The 14,225-nt window shown below is 37.5% G+C and overlaps 1 protein-coding gene across 9 annotated transcripts in view; it reads left to right on the top strand.

Moving 5' to 3' along the window:
- The first annotated feature begins 3,343 nt into the window (after positions 1-3,343).
- LOC134217569 (protein Wnt-6) overlaps positions 3,344-14,225 on the top strand; it is an 83,378-nt gene continuing 72,496 nt past the window's right edge. For 3 of the 9 annotated variants that reach the window (XM_062696350.1, XM_062696349.1, XM_062696348.1), the window contains exon 1: positions 3,344-3,964. The gene's annotated coding sequence lies outside the window, so the exon portion shown is untranslated. Of the gene's footprint in view, positions 4,011-14,225 lie in introns of all 9 variants that reach the window. The other 6 variants (XM_062696345.1, XM_062696346.1, XM_062696347.1 and 3 more) reach the window with 4 other exon arrangements.

Genomic DNA, 14,225 nt, shown 5'->3' with positions numbered 1-14,225 from the left:
AGACCTCTGAGCCTTAATGATGAGAAACATCCGAACCTCTTGAAAGAAGGCTCTTTATATTCTTCAAAGGAGGTTTCGTAGCCTTTTGCTCCTCTTGAAGAAAGCTTCTAAGAATCTTAGATGAAGGCTTCCAAGTATTTTAAGAAAAGGTGTACGAGTCCCTTAAAATGAGAATCCCGAGCGTCTTGAAAAGAGTTCCCGAGCTTCTTGACAGAAGACTTCTGATACTCTTGAAAGGAGGTCTCTCAGGCTCTTGAAAGGAGGCGTTCGAGCCTCTTGAAAGAAGGTTTCCGAGTCTTTTGAAAGAAGTCTTTTGGGCCTGTTAAAATGATGCTTTCGAAACTTTTAAGCAAAATGGGGGCTTTTTAACGTTCAGATTCTAGATTTTGGTTCGGATGCTTATACATTTTCTTTTCTCGATCGTATAGATTACATAAAAGATTTTCAAATTTTGTAACTTCGTCGTGTTGTTCTTTCGACCTTTTGTCCTACAGTCTTTCAAACACTGTGCTGGTTGTGGTAGCCAAGATTAACTAGACTGTGAATGACTGATCGCCATGCATATTATGTACAACACAAAGTTTAAGAATCAAAAGCTAAACAAATATCAAAACTTTATCAATAAGTTTTTATTGGAATTGTAATACATCCGCCATTACGCATTTTTGTCCGAGGTATCCCCTGCGGCCAGCAAAGGTACCCCAGTTTGAGAACCGCTGTTTTAGGAGATTCGTTCAGGAATTCCTTCACAGATTCCTATATATTTTTTTTAGATTTTGAAAGTTCACGAAGGAATTTCATCGGATGATTTTTTTGGGTTTTTTCAAAGAATTCAACCGGAATTCACCGGAAATTCCTATGGAGGTTCCATCAAAAATACCTTGAGGAATATCTTTAGAAATCCATTCAGGAATCCTTATTAGTATTAAAATAAAAAAAAACGCGCAAATAAAGATAAAAAAATCAGGAATTCCTTAAAAATCTTCCAGAAATTCCTTTAGAATATCATCTAGCAAATCATTCAGAACTTCCTATAGGAAATCCATTAAGGAATTGACATGCACATTCCTCAGTTTTTCAGCAACTCTTTCAAAAATTTCTTTGGAAATTCCTCTGGAATTTTCTTCAGAATTCCATCAAAAATTTCTTCAAACGTTCCATTGAAAATGTCATCAAGTAAGTATTGAAATTTCTGGAAGAATACTTCCAACAAAATATTGGATAGAATTCAGGTATTTTGTATAGTTTTACTAAAAAAAGAAAATATAAAAGGAATTTCTCATGAAAAAATCCTACATTTCTCCAGAAACTTCTCTAGGAATTACTTCGGAAATTTCGCCATGATTGATCGAAAATGGCGGGATATCAGATTTTTTTTTTCAGAATAATGTTGAAGTATATAATAAAATTTCAGAGAAAAATTTTAATTTGATGAGTCACATAACCGCTCGTGCCCTAGTTTAAAATCGGCTTAAGATCGCGGATATGTACTCAATCAATAAATATTCATGCAAACGATGTAACGAAAAGCAAGCCTTGTGTACACAAATTGTTTTCTGTGCTTTATATAGATAATAAATGAGGAATTGGGGTCTCCAGTAGCCTTGCCAGCAAAGAAGTGGGATTGTCAATCTGGAGATGGCGAGTTCGATTATCGGTCCGGACCAGGATGTTTTCGGATGGGAAACATTCTCGACTCCCTGGTCATAGTGTATCCGTTGTATTTGCAAGATACATACTCGTGCAATGGCGGGCATAGAAATGCTTTCAATATATAAATGAGGGGCCCTCCTTAGCCGTGCGGTAGGACGCGCGGCTACAAAGCAAGACCATGCTGAGGGTGGCTGGGTTCGATTCCCGATGCCGGTCTAGACAATTTTCGGATTAGAAATTGTCTCGACTTCCCTGGGCATAAAAGTATCATCGTGTTAGCCTCATGATATACGAATGCAAAAATGGTAACTTGGCTTAGAAACCTCGCAGTTAATAACTGTGGAAGTGCTTAATGAACACTAAGCTGCGAGGCGGCTCTGTCCCAGCGTGGGGATGTAATGCCAATAAGAAGAAGAAGATATATGAGGAAATGCTAATAGAATTGAAAAGGTGGCCAAGTTCCAGTTGAAATGTAGAATAATTGAAGAAGAAAAAGAAGAAGAAAAATGAGGAATTCTCGCTTAACTTTTCAAAAGGACCTAAGTAACATTTTTTTCATGAATTAATTTGAATGGCGCAATCAACAGAATAACATTAAAGCTATTGATTGCAGTATTCAAATTAATTGATGAAAAAATGTTACTTTGGTCCTTTTGAAAAGTTAAGGAAGAATTCAATTATTTGGCTCATAAAGTACATAATAGTTCAACAATAGTAGTGTAAAATAAGGATGATTATTCATGCTTCGATATAACGTACAATTCGATATAACGTACAATTCAATATAACGTACAACTTTATAATCGATATGTACGTTATATCGAAGTTTACCTGTACAAGCCAAACCACGGTTCTCAAGTAATTTATTGAACATTTTTCACAGCGTCTCAATGTTAGAAATTCTTTAAAGTTTATTGGTTCAATAACAGGAAGGCACGTTCAGAATCATTTTTAATATTTATATTACAGCAAAAAAGTCAATATTGGCACAGCATGAAACATGACTGCTCTAAAAATGTGTGTGTAAAGACAATAAATGAAGCTCAGTTAAGCCGAGCCAGGTTGATATGTCGTAACCCCAGCCATTTATTTCAGTTTCACACAGGGCTCAAAGTGGATCAACCAACAATTCAAACGTTTTAGCGCAAAAAGGAAATGAGCATTGCCGAATAAAAAATCCATTCTCATGCACATTCGCATGCGCTGCGATTAGCACCGTTTGCGGGGGATGCCCATCATCATCGCCATAATAATAATCATCGCGCACCGGCAGTACCATCATCATCGTCGTCGTCGTCGTCGTCATTCGCACTCTTAGCAGCAACAGCAGCAAAGCCCCAAAAAAAGGAGCAAGCAACAAAGTTTCTTAGTGGTTGATGCGCAGATGCGCGAAGAGCTGGCTGGCTGCAACCCGAATCAAGAGCGGGCCACTCTAGTAGTGTTTGAAGATTCGCCGCCGCCGCCACCGCCGCTGCGCGTTGCTAACGCCGCCGCCAGTAACGACTACCGTCGCACCGACGGACTCCGGCCGGGCACAAGGAAAAACCTCGGCACATGGTCTGTTTTGGATTCTCCTGCTGGATACGGTGCGGAGGCAGCGTGAGAGTGTTTGCCGTTTCCTGAGAGCGCAGTTTTTACTCCACCGCGCGCCGGTGCGCCGAATGAAAATAAGCCGCACTCAGATAAAATCCGAAAGATAATTAGTATTTAGTTCGGGAAGTGTGCTTGAACCGGCCAAATGTACTACCGCGGTATTGCTCGGGAACGGCGTGCAGTGTGCCTCAGTTAGTGGTAGTGATCTTGCGTCCAGTCGGTGTCTGGCGCGCACCGCGTGAAAGTTTTTCCGCCCCGTTTCGGGGTCAAGTGAAATCCTCCGGTGTTCAGTGCCCGGCCCAGGTGGTCCCGTTTTTTTTTTTGTTTTGCAAATGGTGGTGGTCCCAGGTCCGGGCAGCCGTGCGGTGAACTGGTTGTACGGGAACCTTGGCTGTCAATTGGCTGCGGATCTGGTGGGGACCAGCGGGAACACCCCTCGGTTCGGTTTCACACGCAAGTGTCCCGGCCAGCCCTTTTCGAAAGCTACCCGTGTCCACGGCAGGGCAGAAATTAATGTCTTCCTTTTCACCGAAAATGACTTCCAAAGTGAATAATTACTCATTGACACAGAGCGATTGGTGCTGGTGGGCTGCAATCATAATTAAGGCCAACAGCAACGACCGCGGCATCATCGGCGGTGGTCAAGTCCGGCATCAGCTGAAGGCGACGGTTGAGGGGGGAAAAGTGCACAGCATTGACATCGGTGACAGCGGGAAAAGTTAGTCCTGCAGCACCGCGAGCAAGAGTAGTTCCATGCGAAATCGGTAAGCGGTGGATTCTGGGATTCGGTTTGGATGAAACTTTGCGTAATCTCCGATGGAATCATTTCAATAGTTGAAGTACAGTGCAGTGATCCGTTTCTGATAATAAATTACATATAGGTATACTACAACCTTCACTACTTCAGTGTTCTACATGTTTCATACATCGTTGGCAAGAACCAATGTTAAAACGCAGTCAAGTCAGATATTGAAAATTCCGAAAATTTACATCATATAGATTTTTAAATCAAGTTTTTCAAAAAAAAATTAGGTTAAGGACTGTTCATTAAAGAAAGTGGACACCTGTTTTTTAAAGGAACATGTTTATTTTGAACAGGAACATATTTATTCATAAGGTTGCTTTATATAAATGACAATCAACATACATATGAACGAATTCACGTGGTTTTGAATATTTACTTCTCTTTTCTGAAGAATGCTCGGACTTTTCTCTTGACAGTTCCCATTAGATTCTGCACAACTTCTTCCGTAACTTTTCATTGTGCCGCAGATTAAATTTTCTTGAAGCAGTCAACAGAGCTTGTTTCTCTCCCATCTATCTTATGATGCCGCGTAATTATTGCCCAGTATTTTTCGATAGGACGCAGTTCAGGGCAGTTTGGTGGATTTAGGCATTTTTTGACAAAATCGACTTTTTTTCTTCTCCAGCATGCTTTCGGTAGATGGTTAGAAGTCGTTTTTTGATGCATTATTTTCTTCAATTTTCACCGTTGTTTGTGAAATACGGAGTCGCAGGAGCAAACTGCTTGCCATACCAAAACATTTTCCCATTTTTTCGGTTCGGATATATAGCACGTCATCAGGCACATCTGTCCTCTGTTCAACGTTGAAAAAAATGTGACCCTGGAAGTGCACTGGTGTCCAATTTGACGTATATCTCGTCGTCCAACAAAATGCACTATACCATTTGGGCAGAATTAATCTGCGAGTTGATAAACTGATCCGATCTATCGTGCGGAATTTCTAAGGTTTTTCAAATTTTTCAGGTGTGCTGCAAAAGTAAACAATTTCTTTACAAACACAGCGAAAATTACGAATTTTTCGTTAAGTTTTAACCTCAAACCATTCATAAAAAGGTGTCCACTTACTTCAATGAACAGTCCTTAGACACGATAATATAAGATTTATTATATTATAACCTTTGGTAAGGTACAATAGTGACAGGACTGCAAAAGTGATCCAGAATCTTGGAAGTTCTTGAAGGCTTAAGGAGATATGCGGTTTTTGATCTCTACCCAACACTTTACTCGATTCAAAACACGAATCCATGTTTATTATTCAAATTTAGAAACTGAAATCATTTAATTAACTTCTCGTTACGGCAAAATTTTCAAACAATTAGGATATCAGGGCTTACCATCGTGTCGGTAGAACTAATGTACCGTGCAAACTCAAACTTTGGACATTTGAGCACTTTTTGATTTACAATCAGCCTGTTTACACACATTCTAAGTCACATAATTTGAATCTCCAATAAAATCGTTAAGTATAGTATTCCTCTTTGAAATACGAGATATTGCGAAGAGTGTTTGCAATTTATGAAAATGACCGGCTTTTGTTTGATTCAATCCTCGAACAGCAGCATGCATTGCATTATTTGAACACACAGGTTTAGACAGATTTCCAACGCACAGATTTAAACTTCGGACACCTGATTACACAGTACCGAGAAGAATATTTGCAAACACACTGAGACTGGCTTTCAATAATCTCGCCACATTGAATTAACATGGCTTACTAGAATGGAACTAGAGGAGAACAGTACATAATGCACCCACGGGGCAAAATGGCCTCACTCATAAAATCACTTATATAATCTGTTGTAGGACAATTATAAACGAATATTACCATAACAATTCAATAGTAGTTATTCATTATTGAACTGCAATGGAAAAATAATCAATTTTTAAATTTACTCAGATTTAACGATATACGATTCTTCCACCTCACTCGAAAGATTGTCGTTCAGTCCATTAAGAAAAAACAAACAACCATGCGTTCACCATTGTACAGTGACCGGCATAATAAAAAGCCCACTAGCCGTTTTTCATACAAAATGGTCAACTTTGGAGATCTAGATCTCGATTGCGTGTGAACCAATTTTGCTGAAAATTTGACCAAAGTTCAGATATAACTTGAATTTTACCACACCTGAGTTTCGACCATATTGATTCATAGGGTAAAAATTTTTTGCGGTAATACCAAAATGATTTTTTTGGCAAAAATTTATTTTTTTAAATATCTTGAATTCTATAGGTTGTAAACTGATGACTTATTCAGCAAAAACGCGTAGTTTGGCAATACAAAATAATTTGCGGAATATACTTGTACACTAAGAGTTGTAGCTTTCAAAATATTATAAAATCATTTTTTTGCCAAAAAAATCGTTTTGGTATTATCGCGATAATTGTTTACCCTATGAATCAATATGATCGAAACTTATGTGTGGTAAAATTCAAGTTATATCTGAGCTCTGGTCAAATTTTCAGAAAAATTGGTTCACACGCAATCGAGATCTAGATCTTCAAAGTTGACCATTTTGTATGAAAAACGGCAAGTGGGATTTTTACTATGCAGTTCACTGTATATGCAATTGAGTCATTTTCAACCACCATTTGGGCGTTTTGTCCCAGACCAATTTTTAAACATTTTTTTAAATGCGTTAGAAAGTCATGAAAACCTTGTTGTTTTGAATAGGAGATCATTTTGAAATGTAACTGATTTTGTTAATTTTGCATCTACACGTTGAAATGGTTCGGTATTCTTGCTTATATTGTCAGTTTCGCTGGCAACAAAACGCGCCGATCACTTTTAAAGCACATTTAAAATCATCGCCAATATATTTAATATAAATCTGTTTTAATTCAAAGCAAAAGCATGGAAATATGCATGAAAAGAAGTACTCAATTTTAGGAAATAATGTGATAATTTAAATCAAACAATTTTGTTCACAGTTGATCTGACAGTCATAAGCCGATAAGGTGGGAAATTGATAATATTAGTAGAAACATCGAAAAAGCTTAAGGCAACCGTTGGTCCGCGATTCCCTGGGAGCCGTGAGATCTTTGCAAAAAAAATTCATCCTTTTTTTTGGTCCGAAAGATGTTTTTCTGTAGTGTTTGAAAACTACAACCAAAGAGCGACGAAATTATGACTACAATAAATACTTTTTTGAATCTTCTGGCTTGCAGTGGAGAAAAGTTGAGGAAGTAAGTACTTATGGTGCAACAGAAATGCATCAGTCAACGTTTGGATTCTAGAGAAGAGTAAATGCCAAGGGTGTTCATTGCACGATTCACCGATATACCTTAGTTTGTAAGACCCAAGGCCAACCATTGAAAAAAGAGCTGGATACTGTTATCAGAATCGTGAACTATATCAAATCTGGAGCTCTCAACACACGTTTGTTCAAAGAACTCTACAAAAATCGAATGCAGGTCACGAGGGGCTTCTTTTCAACACAGCGTTTTAGAATTGAGGGGTGATAATGAAATTTTCTTAAGAAGTTAGTGTAAAGCTGATTTTCTTTGCTAATCTCAATGTAGTAGATAAGATTCTCAGCAGGAATTGACTACAAAATATGTTAAAGGACTTTTATCAGTGCACACACGTTCATCATTTTTATCAAGCTAGGGAAATCATATATGAACAGCCTCTAATTTGATGATAGGCACAACAATTGACGACAACAAAATAAGGTACGATCGCACGCAATTTATCTCATTAGATGATGCGCTTTGTGTGGGTGAGAGAGAACCGGCAATTACTGGGTGAATGAATACGAATGATGTTCTGTGAGAGAAAAAGACCATTCGGCTTTAACAACCGAAGACGGTATAGATTGAAGTTTCCACAAAGAAACTTCTGCATCATTCTATAGGCGATTTCCAAGACTTTTGATTTGATTTTGATCGTGACTGGCATCTCAGAATTGCCAGCCGAACTTTTTAATTCCGCGAGTAAGCGTCACGACACTCAATAAGAAAGATGGTAGATAAGTCTCGCTTACCTATCATATAAATTCGTCGATTTTGAAGTTACAGGGCAGGAAAACTCATCTGATTCAGTTCAAAAACAATTTGCAGGCATTCATTCAGATTTTAAAATTATTGCGCATCTTGACTCACTTGATAGGTATTTTCTTTAGCTGGCTCAAGAAGATGCTTCATTAATTCGCAATTCGTTTCGTTACTTTGGACGTGGCTAGTCTTTCCTAATGAAATTCTGAATGAATTTTTGAACATTCATTCAGAAATTCATTCAGCATCTCGTGAGTTATTCGATACTTTTTGCATCTACATTTACGTAATTTGGGGTAAGTGAGCCGCCCGGAATTTATTCAGTAAAATACCTATTAAATTACTCAGCAAAAAAAAAATTATATTAAATATTATATATTATATTAAAAAATATTAAAATTTTAAGAAATGTCTCTTCTCCGTGGAAACTTGATGTTGCTGAGAGCTTGTTGAATAAAGATCAAGGAAATGGTAGCTCCTGGCTCTTCAAGTTTATACCTAAGCATTAAGCGCATCAAGCGAGTAGAAATAAGCACCGTAGTAAGATAAGTATCTAGATAAATTATTATACCTACGCATAGTATAAATAGTCTAAGCTGCGATCATTTTCTTCAAGTCGAGTCAAGTACGAGACACTGAAGACGGCCTTACTTTTGAGGTCGAAATACGTATCTGTCAAGATACAATTAAGTGGTGGAATTCAATGGGATTGTATAAACTCGTCTTATGACAGGTTCAGAAATAGCTTTTTTGCATTTATTTTTTCCAATTAGGCAGATACAAATATTTAAAATCAATTTTGTCTCCCTCGGATTTTTTTTTGCCAAAAAATTATATTTTGAGGGGCAACAAAATAAAATTCGGATAATTTTGAGGATTTTCAAAACATTCTTTAACAAATCCGAAGAGTTTTTTTTTTATTTTTTCATTTTTTTTTTCATTTTAATATTTATTTTTTATTATCCTCCCCCTTGACCTTTCGGAGACTAGTAGGACAAACAGTCAATTAAATATTTGTAACGGCCTTATTATTGAAAATTTAAATGTTAATTGTTATTGAAAGTTTATCCGATTTTTAACAAAAAGTTTTTCAAAAGATACAGAACAAATCGATTAAGGTGGCACACTTGTCTCAAACTCCGCTACCTATGCGAAAATGAATTTTAACACATCTCCAGATAAAGACTAAAGCGAGAAATAGATTGAACATTGAGACCGATTTGATATTAGCTTTATCAGACAAAGAACCTTTTAAGCTGGTATGACTAATACAAGTACAAAAATCGCTCTGAAGGAATTTTTAATATTAGAATCATAAAAGATAACGAAATAAAATTACTCAAAAACATATTATTGTTCTTGATTTCAGTATAACATATTCAGGGGGCGTTGGCCACTTGACTGATCGTCAAGGGGGTCGCAGCACTGTAAAGGTTGGAAACCACTGGGGGTATTTTGGACTGTTCTCCACTATACTTCAATAAGCTAGAACCTTTAGTACTTTCGAACCTGATTGATAAAAAATCGATGAAATATTTAAGAAAATCTTCCATATGAATTGAAGCGTCCGAAGTTTGAATATGGCTGAAATTTGATTATTGACGGTAATGAATGCAACTAATTCATAAAATCTAAAAACTATTCTAGAGTACTTTGGATTAGTTTTAAGTGCAGTTATGCGGAATCTATGCTCTCGAACAATAATGCTACTATGAGGGTCTGATCAGAGCATGGGCAGACAACCCGAGCAACACACATGTTGTAAATCGGTCTATTATACTCATATACGACTAAATTTGGTCATATATGAGTTATTTCAACCAAATCAATGTGAATTGTGCTGCTAGGGAACGAAGGCAATATTGTTACGAGCCTTTAAGCACGCCCCAGGAATCTTATTCCCAGCTCCAGTTCTTCAGGAAACTCTGTTAGAGACTGAACTGCTGGAAAACAACAAAGCCTCTGCGATCGGCCAACGTTGTCGGAGCATTATTAAAACACGACGATGAGGCATTAACTACAGCACCAATTCGAGGGATTACCCTGATTTGGGAAAAAGTAGTTCTATTAGAGCACAAGAATCACACAGGGCGAACAAAACCTGTAAATTCCTGTTCAAGTGTACATAATAAATTGACCTCCGTGTCAAACAACATAAAGTTATACTGCCGCTAACCGCAAGTCAGACTTATCTGTATATGGACCTCATATCCAGATAAGTCTGACTTGCGGTTAGCGGCAGTATAGGTTGGTTTAAATTTACATGTACTTTAATTTTTATAGGTCATATTTTCATTGTAAAATTAAAAAGAATCTAGGACAAGCATGGGAACCGAACTTTGGCCCGCAGTGTGTGAGCCTGTCTCGTTAACTACTCGGGTATTTCTGCTTCTTTCCGGGTCGCTCAAAGCGTAACAAGTAATGGGATCTGATGATTCGATTATTCTTCATCAGAATAAAGCAGTGGTCCCTAGCATGCTTACTATCAAGGGCCGCACAGAAGTTGTGAGCTGTTGAAGCGGGCCGCAGTCAATTTGTAAGATTTGTTTTTCAGTTATATTGCATATTATGGAATATTGAATATTCGAACAAACTATTTTATTCCTGTGAATATTTTTCAAATTTTATCGCCTAGGTTGATTTTTAGTCTATAGTACCGTTTTTTGCCGTAGCGGACTTGATTTGAGAAATTGTTTTTCAGCCATAGCATCTTTCAACTTTGTTGGCAGAAAATATTCTATACTGTTTTCCCAAACGATCATGTGGCAACCGCTTCCGCTACCGCTTCATGCTTGAGGTTTATTGTTCACTATAACTTGTTGTAAAAAATAACGAAGGGGTTACCAAAAACTCTATTGGGATTTTGAGAAGCATCCGCTCGAGATTCTGAGCAAAATTCGTTCGAGCTTCTAAACAGAATCCATCTGGAGTTCTGAACAGAATCCGTTTGTGATTCGAAATAGAATTCGTTTGAGATTCTGAAAAGTGTTCGTTTGGGAATCTGAACAGAATCGGATTATGGTTCTAAATAGAATCCTTTTCAAATTCTAAAGATAATCTATTCGGGATTCTGAACGGAAATTTCAACTTATTTCTGGAGGTGATAATCCACCAAATTCTAGCTAACTTTTGCCAAAACCTAACTTATTTTGAAAAATAAAAGCATTCTTATTACGGAGCAGTGAATGATTACATTATTTTTACCTGTAGTTCAACCTTGAATCAACCTTCAAACCTGCGATTAAATACAAATTTACTATTATCATAAACCGGGGCGATAACATTGAAGTATATTTTCTGTCGGCCTACATATCATCTATGTATAAAGGTATGAATTTCATGAATCATGATGATAAAACTATTCACGATTATAATTTGTTCTTCAACATCATAGTGATGTGATCTTGACAGGTTCCCGAGTGCACTGAGATGTTGGTAATATTACAAAGCTTTTCATGTCATATAATGCTTATCAATGGGCCACATGCAGTCTATTCTCAGAAAACCTTCGCGGGCCGCAGGAAAAGGCTTCGAGGGCCGCATGCGGCCCGCGGGCCTCATTTTGGGGATCACTGGAATAAAGGATGGATTAAATTTACATGAGACGGAAATTCCTGTGAGACGGAAATGTTCAAGTTTCAGTACGCTGAATACATGTAGGTCTTCACCTAACTTAAGTGTAGTCGGCCAGGGTGAAGGCTGGTGAATTACAATTACAATTACAGTATGCTGAATATGTCACAGATTTTTCGTCAAAATGTTTGTAGAGCATTTAGTTCTTCTTCTTTGTTAGCATCACATCCCCCTACTGGGGATGCACCTCCACAGTTTTTAACTGCGAGGTATCTAAGCGAATTAGCATTTTTGCATTCGTATATCACGATGATACTTCATGCCCAGGGAAGTTGAGACAATTTCCAAACCGAAAATTGTCTAGACCGACACTGGGAATCGTCAAAAAAACATCAGCCACCCTCAGCATGGTCTTGCTTTGTAGCCACGAGTCTTACCGCTAGGCTAGTGAAGGCCTTAGCAAGGGCATAGAGTTATTCGTTGAGTAATGCCGAATTTAACATTTAATGTTGAATTCCGTTGTGGCTAATTTTTATAATATTTTACTGTGACTGATTGTGACTGTGACTGTGACTGACTGATTTTACTGTAAATGAATCAAATAAAAAATATCAATAACATGGAAAATGTGAATCAATGATATCTAAGAAGAATGTTGTCTACTGTGATTGGTAATTGATCGAATCCTAATTTTGTTCATTTGGAATTACCAACATTTTATTCAGTAATTTATTTAATCAGACCAAAACTATTTTCGGTAATATTTTCTAATACAAATGATGGATTATTACACCCAGAACATTGTTATATGACATTCTTTGTATTAAGCGTTTTGTTTCCAATATCGCATGCAAACCGATAGGATAATGTCATATTTGTTATGTCAGTTCATTGCACAAAGTCGGTTTATTTGGTTTCTATCAACACATCTAAATGTCTTTCCCCGAGCAGGAGCGACGACCTCGATAACAGAAATTGGTACGAACTAGCCTTGCATAAGAGGTAAAATACCAAAAAATAATACAAAAATTGTGTATGCAAAATACTTTACTTTTGTATGCAAAATAACATACTTAGGTATTTCAATACCAAACGAATAATAATATATGATGCGTTTGGTATTGAAATACCTTAGTATGTTATGCGTAAAGTACGTTGCATATAAAATTTTTGTATTATGTTTTGGTATTTTACCTCTTATGCAAGGCTAGTTCATAACAGGGTATGGTATCTATAACAGAATGAGGTATTATTGAGGTCTGGGAGGGAGAAACAGATCCAAAAAATGTGTGTGTCAAGCCGAGTCGAAATGTAGCTGTCATGACATGTCAGTGCGAGCCGAGAACAAAACTCTCGTCAAGAAAATTTTCTAAAGCAATATAACAACAATAAGACACAAAACAAAATTTGGTCTTTTCAGGTGGCGCCTACGTTGATTGTTTATTCTTGATATAAATTTGCTTGTTGTCTGACGATAGTATTTATTTATTTGATGTGTAGTATCGAGAGCTCCCTCCCAGATTGAGGTAATTCCTTCTGCTCGGGTCGTTGACCAGGAGAAAAAAAGAATGTGAATCGTGTACTGTACAGCAATATAACTTAGACTTACACAATCTCCTCGATTAAATTTAGCTTGATGACGGAAAAGTACACATAATTGAATGGTGCCAATTCCACTCGTATCACCCATTGCTATTTCTGCTACCTTTGTACTTGATACCTATTATATGAATATTCTAACAACCACAAAACATATAACGTGGATTATAATATGATAGTCTTTGGTCATTTCAACTCTCAACTGGTATACACCGCCGGAAATAAGTATAAAGACAAACGTGATTTGCATACATTTTAATCGTGTTGAAGATCGAAATATTGATTCGTAGCGCTTCGATTTGGCATACATTTTACTAGGCACTTTCGATTGTATACATCTCTATAATTATAAAGACATCCCTTTTTTATATGGGGCTCCATACTTACTTGACACTTGATGGGCTACAGCTCTTCGATGAACCTATGCCGAATGGAGTATTCTTCTCCACTGGACTCGACCTTGGGCCAATCGCTTCCAGTCGCCCTGAACATTGTGCGCCCTCAGGTTCTCTGCAACTGCAAAAAGTCATCGTGTACGCGGCCTCTTCCGGGTTCTCTACTAAGTAGTATCTTCACTTGACGTTCTTCCGGCATACGAACAACGTGTCCAGCCCACCGTAGTCTACCGTGCTTAACAATATCCAGCTCTTTATACACCTGGTACAACTCCTGATTCATGCGACGCCGCAAGATATCGTTCTCCTGTTTACCGCCGAGTATTGTCCGCAGCACCTTATGCTCAAACACTCCGAAAGCTCTCCGATCAGCCTCCTGTTTCATGGCCGTAAATTAATTATAAATTAAAAATCATATCAATCGAATCACTAAGAATCGGGATATTGACCTCCCAACATGGCCATTTTGTATGGAAACCGAGCTTGTCTCCATACTTATTTCCACCAGTGTATAGTACAGATCGGAGGTTTTTAAACTCTATGGATATTCCACAGACAAACAGACATAACACATTGAATATTTACTCATCAAATTAATCGTTGTACAAACA

This window comes from Armigeres subalbatus, chromosome 2, assembly GCF_024139115.2.
Source record: "Armigeres subalbatus isolate Guangzhou_Male chromosome 2, GZ_Asu_2, whole genome shotgun sequence".
Lineage (NCBI taxonomy): Eukaryota > Metazoa > Arthropoda > Insecta > Diptera > Culicidae > Armigeres > Armigeres subalbatus.
The sequence above is the reverse complement of the archived record's forward strand: the minus strand, read 5'-3'. Positions and strand labels throughout refer to the sequence as shown.